Source organism: Bubalus bubalis, chromosome 2 (assembly GCF_019923935.1).
Source record: "Bubalus bubalis isolate 160015118507 breed Murrah chromosome 2, NDDB_SH_1, whole genome shotgun sequence".
Classification (NCBI taxonomy): Eukaryota; Metazoa; Chordata; class Mammalia; order Artiodactyla; family Bovidae; genus Bubalus; species Bubalus bubalis.
The window spans coordinates 92350040-92367843 of NC_059158.1; positions in this window are offsets into that span (position 1 = coordinate 92350040).

Consider the following 17804-nt stretch of genomic DNA (forward strand, 5'->3'; position numbering starts at 1 on the left):
TTTTATAGATTTAGCTTTTACATTTAGCTCTATGATCCACTTCAGGTTAATATTTGCAAATGGTGTGTGGTAAGGGTAACATTTAACATGGGCAGCTGCAACCGGCACAGAGTAGGCCTTAGAAAGCATCACTACGAACAAAGCTAGTGGAGGTGATGGAATTCCAGTTGAGCTATTTCAAACCCTGAAAGATAATGCTGTGATAGTGCTGCACTCAATATGCCAGCAAATTTGGAAAACTCAGCAGTGGCCACAGAACTGGAAAAGATCAGTTTTCATTCCAATCCCTAAGAAAGGCAATGCCAAAGAATGTTCAAACTACCACACAATTGCACTCATCTCACATGCTAGTAAAGTAATGCTCAAAATTCTCCAAGCCAAGCTTCAGCAATACGTGAACTATGAACTTCCAGATGTTCAAGCTGGTTTTAGAAAAGGCAGAGGAACCAGAGACCAAATTGCCAACATCCGCTGGATCATGGAAAAAGCAAGAGAGTTCCAGAAAAACATCTATTTCTGCTTTATTGACTATGCCAAAGCCTTTGACTGTTTGGGTCACAATAAACTGTGGAAAATTCTTCAAGAGATTGGAATACCAGACCACCTTACCCGCCTCTTGAGAAATCTGTATGCAGATCAGGAAGGAACAGTTAGAACTGGACATGGAAAAACAGACTGGTTCCAAATAGGAAAAGGAGTACATCAAGCCTGTATATTGTCACCCTGCTTATTTAACTTATATGCAGAGTACATCATGAAAAATGCTGGGCTGGAAGAAGCACAAGCTGGAATCAAGATTGCCGGGAGAAATATTAATAACCTCAGATATGCATATGACACCACCCTTATGGCAGAAAGTGAAGAGGAACTCAAAAGCCTCTTGATGAAAGTGAAAGAGGAGAGTGAAAAAGTTGGCTTAAAACTCAACATTCAGAAAATGAAGATCATGGCACATGGTCCCATCACTTCATGGGAAATAGATGGGGAAACAGTGGAAACAGTGTCAGACTTTATTTTTTTTTGGCTCCAACATCACTGCAGATGGTGATTGCAGCCATTAAATTAAAAGACGCTTACTCCTTGGAAGGAAAGTTATGACCAACCTAGATAGCGTATTGAAAAGCAAAGATATTACTTTGCCAACAAAGGTCATGTATAGATGTGAGAGTTGGACTGTGAAGAAAGCTGAGCACCAAAGAATTGATGCTTTTGAACTGTGGTGTTGGAGAAGACTCTTGAGAGTCCCTTGGACTGCAAGGAGATCCAACCAGTCCATTCTGAAGGAGATGAGCCCTGGGATTTCTTTGGAAGGAATGATGCTAAAGCTGAAACTCCAGTACTTTGGCCACCTCATGCGAAGAGTTGACTCATTGGAAAAGATTGTGATGCTGGGAGGGATTGGAGGCAGGAGGAGAAGGGGACGACAGAGGATGAGATGGTTGGATGGCATCACTGACTGGATGGATGTGAGTCTGAGTGAACTCCAGGAGTTGGTGATGGACAGGGAGGCCTGGCGTGCTGTGATTCATGGGATTGTAAAGAGTTGGACACGACTGAGCAACTGAACTGAACTGACTGAAGGGTAACATTTTGATTTTTATTTTTATGTAGAAATATCCAACTATTCCAGGACATTTTTCAAAAGACTATTTTTTCCCCTTGAATTATCTTGACATATTTGCCAAAATCAGTTTACTATATACATGTAACTCTATTTCTCAACTTTCTATTCTATTCCATTGAGTTAAATATCTATCCTTTGGCCAATGCCACAACGTCTTGATTACTGTAGCTTTATTGTAAGTCTTGAAATAGGATAAAATTAATTCCACAACTATGTTCTTCTTTTTTGAAATTGTTTTAGTCTTTGCATTTCATGTAGACTTTAGAATCAGATTATAATTTATATCAAAAATATGATTGGATTTTGATTGAGACTGCATTGACATTTATAAACCAGTTTTTCTAGGTCTTCTTTCTTTTCTTTTGGCAATTTTTTTTTTTTTTAGCTTTCAGTGCATAAGTATTGCACATTTCTTATTAAATGTAACCCTAAATATTGTATCTAATGACATTTAAAAAATTTAATTGGGTGTTACTAGTATTTTGGAATACTGTTAGTATGTTGATCTTGTTTGTATCTTATAATTTTGCTAAACTTATTTCTTTGCTGAAGAAGGAATAAAGAGGTAGGAAGATGTCAAGATCAGTTAATTTGGTATTATGCAATAATCAAAGACCTAAATTTATAGCTCAGCTCTGCCAGCTCCATCACAGTAGCTTTTGACTGCAGATTTATTTTGTCATAGTCATAAAGTGGCTGCAAAACCTCTAGGTATCATATTCTCACACATAGACACACACACAAAATGCAAAGCCTAGTTGAGAAAATACTTTTTCTGATGCCTTTTTATAAGAGATTCAGCAAAAACTCTCTTTCCCTATGGCACATCCATGCAATTTTGTATCCATTGCAAACCCATTCTTGGACAGCCATAGTCAAGGAGACCAGATTCACCATATAATTGGCCTTCACTAATCAAGACTCACCCACTGGGTCTGGAGAAAAGCCTAGCTCCTCTAAAGCATGTGACTACCTCAAACAAACAAACTAGTTTGTTTTTTTTGCCTAAACAAAATCATATCCTCTTTAGGAGGAAGAATGGGGAGTGACCAATGGGTAATCAGAGTTTTTCAGGCCTCTGATAATTTTAAGAATGATTTTACATGCTTTTAATCACTTGGCTACAGAACACTAAAAATAATTATTTTGAACTTGACTTACATTTATGTTCTGAAATAGGGACATGAGACAGTATTCAGTTATCAGTTCATATTCAGTTATGATAGTTCTAAATCAAATCTTGATAGGCTAGTTAATGGGACAGGAAGTCAAGTACAAAACTATAATAATTACACACAGAAGATTTTAGAAAAGCCTTTACTCCTCTTTGATAAGGTATTCTATGTAAGGTTTTCCATATTTATAAACTTAAGTTTAATCTTATCTGAGTGAAACAATGGCAAAGGAAAAACTTTTATTTGTGTTATTTTTGGATGCTATAAAATGGCAAAAATGAGTAAGAGTATTTTATTTGTAATCTTAAAAAAAGAAAGACATTAATGTAGCCAAAAAGAAACTGGCCAACTAACACACATGAGGAGAATATAAAATAACAAAGCATAAGACTGAAAAGTTGTTCATTGATCTCTTAAAATAGATAGTTGTATGTGAGTGGTTGAGATGCAAAAAGCCTACTTAAATTCAAACATAAATTCAAAACAAGCAGTGAATCAAGAATTTAGACAGTTCTTTCACTTATTTTCTTAATTAAAAAAGCACAGTATTTTTGGTATATGTGATCTAGTTCATTTAATCACTTCTCTCCTAAAATAATCTTATGTCCCAAAACCTTTAATATAACACTCTAGAATTAAATGTTAAAAATCTTTAAATTTGAAAGTTAAGGGTGTAATAGCTTTATTCACAAATTAGAGTATTTTGTGTTCAAGTGGTAAATTTTTACATTTATGTGTGATAATGACTATAGAGAATTATCATTTCTGATACCATATATATAATATGTGTGTGTGTGTGTGTATCACACTGCAGCCTCATTAAGCACCACACAGGGCATATACTCAGGCACTTAGAAAAATATCTTGAAATAATCCTGAATATTAAAATACTTCAGCTTCTTAGCATTTGGGAGGTTAGGAGTCTCTGGGAACATTCAGCCACAGGTAGCAGGGGCAAAAGCAGTGGACAATAGTCTCACCAGATCTGCCCAGTGTTGTCCAAGGGGAAAGGCTGGGTAAGCATGTGGCTGGCATGAGTACAGAAATGCATATATGCTGGTAGATTCTTGAACCACCTCAGTCTTTTAACTCAGTAAACACTACATTAAACATACCCCAGAGGGAAGAAATGAGGAGCGGTGAGGCCAGGGTCTCAGGATCCAAAGGCATCCAGGGCCCTTAAAAGAACTTTTAGTGCTGGGTGGAAATTATAGGAACTAGAGACTCTATTCTCAAAAAGAGAAGGTGAGGGTTAAAGGTATTGACTAGAACTCCTGGAATTAGTGGCTTTCAAGTCCTTTCTCATACTCCTAGCCATGTATAGGTTTGTTTGTTTTTTTTTTTTTTTTAGAGTAAAAGATATTTACCATTAAATAAAAATTCTAGGGTGTGAAATTCTCCTTCTAAGAACAACTTGTGTATTATTATTCTTCAGATTAGAGAGTTTGGAAAGTCAAGCACCTAGTCAGTAAGAGATGAAGCCTCTAGGGATCACATGATGAGCAGGACAGATTTTCTCCTCTCCACTCTCCCTACCTGCACCCTGACTCTTCTCTTGCAGCTTTTGAATACATTTGTCTCTTGGTATTTGCGGGGGATCAATTCCAAGAATACCTGTGAATATAAAAATCCACACTGCTCAAGTACCTTCTATAAAGGTACTTGTAGCATACTACAGTGAATATGGTTTCCCAGGGGGACAGTGGTAAAGAACCTACCTGCCAATGCAGGAAACTCATGAGATACGGGTTCGATCCCTGGGTAAAGATGCCTGGAGTAGGAAATGGCAACGCATTCCAGTATTCTTACTTGGAAAATACCATGGACAGAGGAGCTTGGCGGGCTACAGTCCACGGGGTTGCAAAGAGTCAGACATGACTGAGCAACAGAATACAGAGAGACAGAGACTACAGTGAGCACAGTCCACCCGCTTATCTGCGGCTGTCAACCAACTGCCCTTGGATGTCATCTTTCCACTTATAGTAAGACAAATCATGCAGAACACTACAAATGAAACTACAACTGAACAGCAAGTCCCTTGGTTTACCAATTTCTGTCTTAGTTAACGTTAGGAAAATGTTTTCTCCTTTCAACATCACAGTTTATTTACATCTTCACTAATTGTTTCGGCAAAAATGCAGAATGATTTTGGCAATTGGCTATTTGAAGTGATGGATGTTTTTTTGATTATCCTACTCTCTTCTTTGTGATGGTGGTGGTTTAATCACTAAGTCATGTCCAACTCTTGCGACTGTCACCTGCCAGGCTCCTTTGTCAGCGGGATTCTCCAGGCAAGGACACTGGAGTGGGTTGCCATTTCCTTCTCCAGGGGATCTTCCCAACCCAGGAATTGAACCCAGGTCTCCTGCTTGCAGGCAGATTCTTTAGCAAAGCTCTCCCTTCTTTTTGGAACTGTTAATTCCCTTAGCTTCTGGGTCTCCATTTATTCTTTTTTTGGCCTTAGATTTCTGATTACTTGTTTCAGACTTTGTTCTCTTGTTCTTTACCTGTATGCTTATGCTCTTGATTCTGTATACCCAGACCAGACATCTTTTGTTTGCTCTTGTGCCTATTGGACATCCACAACTGGAAATCTTACTAGCATCTGAAACTCAAATGTCTTTTAAAATATAAGTAAATTTACAAAAATGAATTATTATATCATATCAACTCCAAGCCTCCTCCTTCCTTTTGAGACTAATATGTGCTAATCACAGCATTCATTTGTCCACAAAACTGAATGTGGGAGACCAATATGTGTTAATGACAGAACTCATTTGCCCAAAACTCATTTACCCATTCACTTATTCAACCATCAAATCTAACAGAAGCAGGCTTATAGAGTAAAGGTTTTAATGTAAATGTTGGATGTGTACTGTTTTTGTTTTGAAATCTTGGCTCTATTACTTACTAGATCTACATCTTTTGCAAGTTACTTCACCTGTCTGTTCTGCTCTCCTTTTCTCTAATGTGGGGATTATAACGCATGGAAAAGTCATGTAAATACAGATACCAATCTGATAATGTAAATTAGCTAAGAGGGTAGAAATGCATGGAGGGTGATGGAGAGTGTTATTAGCTTTGATATATACTTTTTCAATACCTGAAAAGGGAATGTATTGTTTTGTAACAAGCAATTAATGAAGAAAAATTAAAAACAAAATTATTTAATAAAGGTCTAAATCCAACAGTCATCATTTTGAGTGGTGATGATCAGAGATACCATGCTCTCCTAATTTCCTGATTACTGATAGTCATTATCAATAACAAGTGCTTGTTAAAACTCATTGGTACATATTGCTCATTTGTCTTTATCTTGGTTTTTCCTGTAGTCAGGAACAGCTTAGCAGTGTAAAAAATCTTTGAGGTATGCCTGAAGCATTCTACTTGCTAAACATGTTGTTGTTTATTCTCTAAGTTGTGTCTGACTGTTTTGTGACCTCATGAACTGTAGCCTGGCAGGCTCCTCTGTCCATGGGATTTCCCAGGTAAGAATACTGGAGTGGGTTGCCATTTCCTTCCTTCCTGAGCCAGGGATCTAACCTGTGTCTCCTGCATTGCAAGTGGATTCTTTAGCACTGAGTCACCAGGGAAGTCCCTCTTGCTAAACATAGTGAGAATTAAAATTCCTCTACTAATTTTGGTTTCAGAGAATTCCTTGAAATATGTGATATGCAGAAATCCTCAGAATAGAAGATATTTTTTAATGTTTTAATCATTTTGGATTCTGTCTTTAAACATATGTATCCTTGATTTTGCATAGCATATATAACCTTGAATATTATCAAATGAAAAAGTAACACATCCACAAAGAAGTACAAATATTAATGACAATTATAATAGCTCAACTGAATGAATGAAATAACATGATTACCCATAGTGAGTTTTTTTCCTGCCAATAATGTTTATCGTATTTAAATGAAACTTTATTCTGTTTTGACCCTTTTTATAGCTTTATTACAGAAAATGTTAGCCTATATTAGCCACTTACTGGATAAATACAGGAAAACTGCTTGTCACTTATCAGTTTATCCATTGTCATCTCAATGGATGAGTGGTCTGATTTCAAAGTGACAGCTGGTGGTGTCTCTTCCTGATACATGCTAATCCAGTTTTTATTATGGAAAAACTGCCTGTGCTTTCAGACAGCGAAAGGGAGTTACTAAATGTAATCACTAAGGAGGAACCTTGGGATCGCAAACATAAAAGACTAAAATGAACAGTTTTCTCATTACAGAATGGTTTCCTGATTAAATACAGATTAAGGGTAGGGAGAAATCATTTAGAGACCTAAATAGCATTCTCCATTGTGTATATGCACACAGATTCTCAGGTACACCCATTGTCAAGTGAATGTGGCTATAGAAGTTACATGCACATAAATATAGGTGTAGCATTACTGTAGCATGGTATATAATGATACATACCATCAGAGTATTAACTCTCTCTTAATACAGTCATTAAATAACTTAAGAATTATGAATCAATTCCCATTTTTAGGCTGAATTTTTTTGGATTGGAAGCATAAAATAAATTACTGTCATTTAAACAAAACTTGAATTTTTAGATAGATCACTGCTGCAGTTTCATTGTATTACTCTAGTATAGACTGACTTGTATCAGAAAAATGGAGGAATACCCACAATCTTTACCCCGCACAGGAAATGAAAAACTAAGAAAAAGCTATCAAAAAGGACTTAGTTACTAGGGCATCATAGCTGCATGACAGGGTTACCAGAAATGAGAGCACTTAGTGTGTATAGAGGCATACCTTCCTCGTATTCCACTTTGGAATCTTGATGCCATTTGTACTCTATAATAAACAGCTCTTTCGAATTTTAACTCCTAGCTGTCAATTGAAAAGGCCACCTAACTATTTCATTATGCTCTAATTAATAATACACTTCAATAAAAATAATTTCCTTACTCCATAATTTATCAGTGTGTTGAATATCTTGCTCACGACTTATTGCCAGAATAAAATAAATATCCTATTTGTGAGAGAATAGGGAGGTTGTTTAGTTGACAGAAGAAGAGATGGAGGGTTAGATCTAAAAGCAATGAACCTCTTTGTTCAATCTCTGTAGTTGTTGTTGCTTCAATTAGTTTGAACTTCAAATCACAAATATAAATAACTGTGCTGGAGTTAGGTAGTTATGACCACAGATGACTAGTGGCCAGCACAATTAGCCATCTGACCTCATTCTGAAATTACAAGTGACTCCAATTTATATATCCTTGGTAAAATTAGTGGCCACACACAATTCTGGGTGCAGAATTTGGCACAAATAGCCCAAGTCAAAGGTCTAGTGGAAACGTTTTTCAAAATCTAGCTATCAGTGTTAACAAACTCTTTTTTAGCCAGTCTGTGAATTCAGAAAGTGCAAATAATCATACTCAGAAACATATGCTGTTTCTAGAAAGTAAAATTATTGCTACTGCTGCCTATAAGGGATGTCATAGACTGTTTGGGCTGAAATAACAAAATACCAGAGACTGGATGATTTATAAACAACAGAAATTTATTTCTCACAGTTTTAATGACTGGGAAGTCTGAGATCAAAGTACTGGCAGATTTTGTGTCTAGTGAGGACTCACTTTCTTGTTCATTGATGGCACTTTCTCATTGTGTCCTCACATCGTGAAGGGACTAGCTTGCTCTATGGAGTTAACTCTCTTTTATAAGGGCACTAATTCCAATGTCTTATGACCTAATAATTTCCCAAAGGCTCCATACACTTCTAGCATCATATCCAGGGTTAGGATTTCAACCTATGAATTTTGGGGTGAAGGGGGAGACAAACATGAAGGTGGGAGATTATTATTCAAAGTTCAAAGAAGTCATAGTCCCTCAAATGGTAGACACAAGACTTACTAAATTGGGTATTTCTTTTGTATATATGATGCCTTTTCATCACTCAGAACTAAGGAGAGCCTTCAGAGACCCTATGATAATGCTCTATAATCAAAACCATTACATGCTTTATGAATCGTGCCAGTTTAACCAATCTATTGGTATAAAGAAAACTGGCAACAAGAATCCCTACCTATGATGATACTGAGAGGCTTTGTTGCTGTTCATAAAATGTACTTTTTTATATATAATTCTTTTAGAAATAATGGTATTTGGCATTGATGTTATGTTTACATTCTGCAGTGGTATAAACAGAGATCAGAACTCTTAAATACTATTGTTGGAAATAGAGGAAAGAGAAAACACATAATATGCACAAAACTATGTCCCGACTGCTCCACATTGATTCAATTTTGCTACAGTGAAAGACACCTGAAAGATAATGATTCTATTTCAAGAATGTTGATACTATACTCAGGATAACAATTTATAAGACAGTAAAACATAAAAATAGTTGCTTCCCAAATGCCCCACATTTTAATTTTTAGTTAGTTAATTTTTATTGAGGTGTAGTTGGTTTACTATATTAAATTAGTTTCAAGTATACAGCATAGAAATACAAATTTTTATAGATTATACTCCATTTATAGTTATTATAAAATATTGGCTGTATTCCCTGTGCTGTACAATGTGTCCTAGTAGCATATTTATTTTATATGTAATAGTTTGTACCTCTTAGTCCTAAACAGCTATATTGCCCCCACCACTGGTAATCATTAGTTTGTTCTATATATGTGTCTGCTTTGTTTTTGTTGATATACTTGCTAGTTTTTTGTGTGTTTTTTTGGTATCTTTTTAGATTCCATTTGTAAGTCATAACATATAGTACTCAGCTTTCTCTGTCTGATTTATTTCACCAAGTTTAATATTTTTCAGGTTTATCTCTGTTGTTGCAAATGGTACAATTTCATTCTTTTTTTATTCATATATACACATATGTCACATCTTCTTTATCCATTCTCCTATTGATGGACCTCAGGTTATTTCTATATTTGGACTATTGTAAATACTATTACTGTGAACGTTGGGTGCATGTATCTTTTCAAATCAGTGCTTTTATTTTCTTTGGATATATACCCAGGAATGCAATTACTGTAATGTGTGGTAGTTCTATTTCTAGTTTTTTTGAGGAGCCTTCATACTGCTTTCCATACCCACTGCACCAGTTTGCATTCCCACCAACATTGGTTCCCCTTTATCCATGTCTTCACTTACATTTATCATGTATGGTCTTTTTGATGACAGCCATTCTGAAAGTTGTCAGGTGATATCTCATTGTGGTTTTAATTTTCATTTTTCTGATGATTAGCAATGTTGAGCATCTTTTCATGTGCTTGTTGACCATCTGAATGTCTTCATTGGAAAAATGTCTACTCAGATCATCTGCTGCTGCTAAGTCGCTTCAGTCGTGTCTGACTCTGTGCAATCCCATAGACGGCAGCCCACCAGGCTCCCCCGTCCCTGGGATTCTCCAGGAAAGAACACTGGAGTGGGTTGCCATTTCCTCCTCCAATGCATGAAAGTGAAAAGTGAAAGCGAAGTCGCTCAGTCGTGACCGACTCTTCGTGATCGCATGGACTGCAGCCCACCAGGCTCCTCCGTCCATGGGGTTTTCCAGGCAAAAGTATTGGAGTGGGGTGCCATCGCCTTCGCCTACTCAGATCATCTACTCATTTATTAATTGCCAAAAGCCCCATGAATTTGTTCTAAAGTTTGTAGAGTATTTTCAAAGTAATCAAATTCAGTTCAGTTCAGTTGCTCAGTTGTGTCCAACTCTTTGCGACCCCATGAATCGCAGCACCCTAGGCCTCCCTGTCCATCACGAACTCCTGGAGTTTACTCAAACTCATGTCCATCGAGTCAGTGATGCCATCCAGCCATCTCATCCTCTGTCGTCCCCTTCTCCTGCCCCTAATCCCTCCCAGCATCAGGGTCTTTTCCAATGAGTCAGGTGGCCAAAATATTGGAGTTTCAGCTTTAGTATCAGTCCTTCCAATGAACACCCAGGACTGATCTCCTTTAGAATGGACTGGTTGGATTTCCTTGCAGTCCAAGGGTGGAAGAAGGCAATGGCACCCCACTCCAGTACTCTTGCCTGAAAAATCCCATGGACGGAGGAGCCTGGTGGGCTGCAGTCCATGGGGTCACGAAGAGTCAGACATGACTGAGTGACTTTACTTTCACTTTTCACTTTCATGCTTTGGAGAAGGAAATGGCAACCCACTCCAGTGTTCTTGCCTGGAGAATCCCAGGGACGGGGGACCCTGGTGGGCTGCCGTCCATGGGTTCGCACAGAGTTGGACACGACTGAAGTGACTTAGCTGCAGCAGCAGCAGTCCAAGGGACTCTCAAGAGTCTTCTCCAACACCACAGTTCAAAAGCATCAATTCTTCGGCACTCAGCTTTCTTCACAGTGCAACTCTCACATCCATACATGACCACAGGAAACACCATAGCCTTAACTAGACGGACCTTTGTTGGCAAAGTAATATCTCTGCTTTTTAATATGCTATCTAGGTTGGTCATAACTTTCCTTTCAAGGAGTAAGCGTCTTTTCATTTCATGGCTGCAATCACCATCTGCAGTGATTTTGGAGCCCAGAAAAATAAAGTCTGACACTGTTTCGACTGTTTCCCCATCTGTTTGCCATGAAGTGATGGGACCGGATGCCATGATCTTCATTTTCTGAATGTTGAGCTTTAAGCCAGCTTTTTCACTCCCCTCTTTCACTTTCATTAAGAGGCTTTTGAGTTCCTCTTCAGTTTCTGCCATAAGGGTGGTGTTATCTGCATATCTGAGGTTATTGATATTTCTCCTGGCAATCTTGATTCCAGCTTGTGTTTCTTCCAGTCCAGCGTTTCTCATGATGTACTCTGCATATAAGTTAAATAAACAGGGTGACAATATACAGCCTTGACAAACTGCTTTTCCTATTTGGAACCAGTCTGTTGTTCCATGTCCAGTTCTAACTGTTGCTTCCTGACCTGCATATAAGTTTCTCAAGAGGAAGGTCAGGTGGTCTGTTAATCCCATCTCTTTCAGAATTTTCCACAGTTTATTATGATCCACACAGTCAGTAGAACAATAAAAAAAAATGTGTAAGAATTAAAATTGTACTTTGAAAACAGGACTGAGAGAAATCAGTGACAGAATTGTTGAAATAAAAAGCTAATATAAAAGATAAAAATAATAATTTACAGAGATTAAAATATCCCTGCATCTCTCAGTCATCTAGGAAGTATCTAATTTTGTTTAGAGTTGTCTGACTTCATATGGACATTACCCACAATTTTGGACAGAGAGTCAGAAGACTGTCTCTAGAGCAAGCTCCTAATGACTTCATGGATCTTAGTTTCCTCATTGGTGAAATAAGTCTTATAATAATCATTTTTTCTTTGATTTATTCTTCTTCACAGTGTGAATTAAATAATATAAATAAATAAGTTTGTAATTTGCCATTTATTCAATATTTTTACTGTTGACACATTGTCTTGAATGTAAGCCTATAAAAGTTGGACTGTGCCAGTTAATAGTGAAGTGAAAGTCACTCAGTCATGTTCGACTCTTTGTGATCCCATGGACTACAAAGTTCATGGAATTCTCCAGGCCAGAATACTGGAGTGGGTAGCCTTTCCCTTCTCTAGGGGATCTTCCCAACCCAGGGATTGAACCCAGGTCTCCTGCATTGAAGGCAGATTCTGAGCCACAAGGAAAGCCTGTTAATAAAAGTCTTTGAAATCCAAGCAAAAACTATTAACTTTCTGGGATGTTCTATATAGAAATTCATTTTTAATACCTTAAAAAATGTTGTTATACATTTCTACTGCATGTCTTGTCATAACTTGAAACTCAAATGTCAGGCTCTTCTGTCCATGGGATTTCCCAAGCAAGAATACTGGAGTGGGTTGCCGTTTCCTAATCCAGAGGATCTTCCCGATTGAACCCATGGGTTCAGTCTTCCAGGGATTGAACCCATATGTCCTGTGTCTCCTGCATTGGCAAGTGGGGTTTTTTTGTTTTTGTTTTTTTTTTACCACTGGGCCACCTGGGAAGCCCTTAGGGGCAGCCTTCAATCGGTAAGAGGTAAGAGTGGCTGGATACATGCCCCAGGCTTCCCATCTCTCTATGTGATAATTATGAGATATGTTCCACACGATTTCTCACAGAGTCCCAGTGATGTTGAGCCCCAATTGCTCATAGAGATAGTCTACTCATGAATGCAGTATTAATACGTTTCTCCCTTCCCTGTGCCACTTCCTTTCTCCTTCACTTGTGCTTCTCTAGATTTCTTCTAAATAAACTACCAAGACTTAGTCTCATCATTTGTTTTTGGAGAAGGCCAAACTAAGACAGCATACTTTTAGTTTAGTATCTTTCATCTTCTTTACTCAAGAATCTTCCATAGTTCCCATGCATACAAGGGAAAATATAAACTCTTAGCTTTGGAAATTAAGATTCATTACAATATGTCATTTTATATTTATCCTGTCTCCATTTTCTCCTGTAAAACCAAATAGTTTACTCATTATTTTAAAAATATATCAAGCATATTATTTCCCATACCATTTTTTCATATCATTGTGTCTACCTAGGATGTTAACCCTCTTTATTTTCTTTTAAATATACTGTTTCTCCAAAACTCATTTCTGTGAATTTTCCCACACTACACAAATCAGCATCTGAAGTCTATAATGTGACTGTTTTCCCTCCTTTTGACTCCTGTCATAACTACCTTATAAAGTCCTTCGCAATCCTCATGTCCTGTGTTTAGTGCTATTGGGAGAGGCTCTATTTTTAGGTTTTTATAACTATAATGCCTATTCATTACAGAAAATCAGCATATCTTGAACAGAGAAACAAGACTAATTTCTTGTCATGCTGTTTAGAAATGGCCCAAGTCAAGATTTGAAACATTTCATTCTAGTTTTTCTATATGCTTGTTTTATTTATCATATATATACATGATTTTATATAATATGTATATATAAAGTTATATATAATATATATTTAATGACTTAATTTATATTTAATGATCCTAACATTTATTGTGTGGATACACTTTGTGCTAGGTATTATAGCAAGTGTTTTATATATGATATGCTATACAGCTGTGAAGGATACTATTTATGTATGAGGAATCTGAGAATTAAGAGTTTATATAATTCTTCTTCTGTTCAAATACTATTAAGTGCTTAAGTTGGGACTTAGACCTAAGTCTGTCCGGTTGAAATTTTTACACTTCTAATCACTAAAACTTACTACCATTTTCACCTTCATGTTATGTCTCAAGATTTAGGTATATAGAAATGGATGAAACTTTCAATGATGATACCCTGTTAATATAGCTCTCCTATTTTCTATGTATGTATGTATCGATCTATCATATATCTATGTATGATCTGTTTTTATCTATCTTCTTCATCATCATCATCATTAATCTATCTGTATTAAGTAATAAAAACCCACGAATCTATCACCCAGCTTGGAATTTAACAGAAATCCTTACCTGTAAGCTCTTTCTCATCTTAAAACCTTGAATCTCTTATGTATTAGTACTTGGCTTTTCTTTTTATGCATGTTTGTTGTATTTGTGTGATGTGGTATGTTTATGCTATGTTTTGTTGTTATTTAATTGTTAAGTCATGTCCCATTCTTTGTGACCCCATAGACTGAAGCACACCAAGCTTCCCTGTCCTTCATTATCTCTCAGAGTCTGCTGAAATTCATGTCCATTGAGTTGGTGATGCTATCTAGCCATCTCATTGTCTGCCACTCTCTTTTCCTTTTACCTTCAGTCTTCCCAGCATCAGGGTCTTTTCTAATGAGTCAGTTAGGGTATCATGCTGTGTGCTGTGCTTAGTTCATCTGTGTCTGACTGCTACCCCATGGACTATAGTCTACCAGGCTCCCCTGTCCATGGGGATTCTCCAGGCAAGTATACTGGAGTGGGTAGCCATGTCCTCTTCTGGAGGATCTTCCCAACCCAGGGATTGAACCTAGGTCTCCCACATTGCAGGCAGATTCTTTACCTTCTGAGCCACCAGGAAAGCCCAGGGTATTATGCTGAACCTAATTATTTAAGCCTTCTTTTTTTTGTTTAATAGGTGCTCAAATTCAACTATCTGTCACTGTAGTTAAGTCATTTTGACCTATATATAATCTAGAAAGAGAATATGGGGCTTCTCAGGGGGCACCAGTGGTAAAGAACCTGCCTACAAATGCAGGAGACATAAGAGATGCTTTTTCCATCCCTGGGTTGGGAAGATCCCCTGGAGGAAGGCATAGCAACTCACTCCAGTATTCTTGCCTGAGAATCCAATGGTCAGAGGAGCCTGAAGGGCAGGCTACCAGTTATAGGGTCCCAAAGAGTCCAACATGACTGAAGCGACTTAGTATGAAGCACATATGAGAATATACAAATTTATATATTCGTTCTCCTCTGATGAATATTTAGACTGCTAAGATTTTGCTATTGTGAACAATGCTTCCATGATCTAATGCATGTCTTTTCTTCTTCTGAATACATTTTAAATCTTTTATCTCATAACACATACATTTGTCATCTAATTAAGTCAGTTCTAAATTTTTTACAGTAAATTGCTACCTGATAGTCTATTGCATATTTCACTTAATAGCTCCCAGTGTTTTAATTTGTGGGTAATTATAATTTTCTTGTTATCTTTCTACTTAGTTTTCATGTGTAAGAAGATCCAGTTATGATCCATATGAATTACTGGAATTAAGGCGGAGACTACAAATAATACATTTGCTAAGATTATATTCTATGAGTATATGATATGATATAAATGATAAGGTGTCAAATGCACAAAAGTTAGAATGTGCTCTTGTCACATGTTACAAGAGCAGTGACACTATGACACCTAATTCAATGCAGTTGTAATTTTTGCCTTTAATAAAACGTAGATTAATTCAGTGCTGAGACAAAAAAAGTCTTATTGATGCAGCATTTGATAGAACTCAAGCTTCCTCAAGCAAAATCATACAATTTGTGAGTCTGAAATATTTCAAAGTTGTCTAGTGTAGAACTGATTTAAATGTTTATTTGACTTAAGACCTGTGTATGCATGTTGTAAAAAGGAGATATGATTAACTTAATTTAGAATCAAATAAAGTGAAATACACAGGACCATGAATAAAAGGCTTTTTGCTGCAGTTAAGAGCCCTAGCTCTTCATCTCGTCTCATTGACTCACCTTCATCTCACAACACCTTTTGGTATTTATAGGCGTATCAGAGAGAATTAACAAGGTATTCTACTTACTTGACACCTTGAGCCCTATAGCCATTGTTCTTGTCTAAGTTGAACTGCTCCATCAGTCTGAGACAGTTTTTAATGACATAATGTGTTAGTTTCTCAGTTGTGTCCAACTCTGTGACAACATGGATTCTTCTGTCCATGGAATTCTCCAGGCAAGAATACTGGAGTGGATTGCTATCTCCTTCTCCAATGATATAATACTTAACATAAAATTATACTTCTCCTTAGAGATAGTTTTCCAGCAAATTTGGAAAACTCAGCAGTGGCCACAGGACTGGAAAATGTCAGTTTTCATTCCAATCCCTAAGAAAGGCAATGCCAAAGAATGCTCAAACTACCACACAATTGCACTCATCTTACACGCTAGTAAAGTAATGCTCAAAATTCTCCAAGCCAGGCTTCAGCAATATGTGAACCGTGAACTTCCTGATGTTCAAGCTGGTTTTAGAAAAGGCAGAGGAACCAGAGATCAAATTGCCAACATCCGCTGGATCATGGAAAAAAGCAAGAGAGTTCCAGAAAAACATCTGTTTCTGCTTTATTGACTATGCCAAAGCCTTTGACTGGATCACAATAAACTGGAAAATTCTTCAAGAGATGGGAATACCAGACCACCTGGCCTGCCTCTTGAGAAATTTGTATGCAGGTCAGGAAGCAACAGTTAGAACTGGACTTGAAACAACAGACTGGTTCCAAATAGGAAAAGGAGTACGTCAAGGCTGTATATTGTCACCCTGTATATTTAACTTATATTCAGAGTACATCATGAGAAATGCTGGACTGGAAGAAACACAAGCTAGAATCAAGATTGCTGGGAGAAATATCAATAACCTCAGATATGCAGATGATACCACCCTTATGGCAGAAAGTGAAGAGGAACTAAAAAGCCTCTTGATGCAGGTGAAAGTGGAGAGTGAAAAAGTTGGCTTAAAGCTCAACATTCAGAAAACAAAGATCATGGCATCTGGTCCCATCACTTCATGGGAAATAGATGGGGAAACAGTGGAAACAGTGTCAGACTTTATGTTTATGGGCTCCAAAATCACTGCAGATGGTGACTGCAGCCATGAAATTAAAAGATGCTTGCTGCTTGGAAGGAAAGTTGTGACTAACCTAGATAGCATATTAAAAAGCAGAGACATTACTTTGCCAACAAAGGTTCGTCTAGTCAAGGCTATGGTTTTTCCTGTGGTCATGTATGGATGTGAGAGTTGGACTGTGAAGAAGGCTGAGTGCCGAAGAATTGATGCTTTTGAACTGTGGTGTTGGAGAAGACTCTTGAGAGTCCCTTGGACTGCAAGGAAATCCAACCAGTCCATTCTGAAGGAGATCAGCCCTGGGATTTCTTTGGAAGGAATGATGCTGAAGCTGAAACTCCAGTACTTTGGCCACCTCATGAGAAGAGTTGACTCATTGGAAAAGAATCTGATGCTGGGAGGGATTGGGGGCAAGAGAAGGGGACGACAGAGGATGAGATGGCTGGATGGCATCACTGACTCGATGGACGTGAGTCTGAGTGAACTCTTGGAGTTGGTGCGGGACAGGGAGGCCTGGCGTGTTGCGATTCATGGGGTCGCAAAGAGTTGGACACGACTGAGTGACTGATCTGATCTTAGAGATAGTTTATCCTTTTTAATTGCCACTATTCATAAATGGAGGGATGTTTATTTCCTACAATTTACTAGAGAATGTGTGGACATAATACCAAAATGAAGAAAAATGAAGAGGGTCAGAACAAAAATATGAATCTCCTTCACAGTTTTCTTAGGGGCAGCTCGGGATTAGTTTTAGATTGCTGCCTAACTGGGCAAAG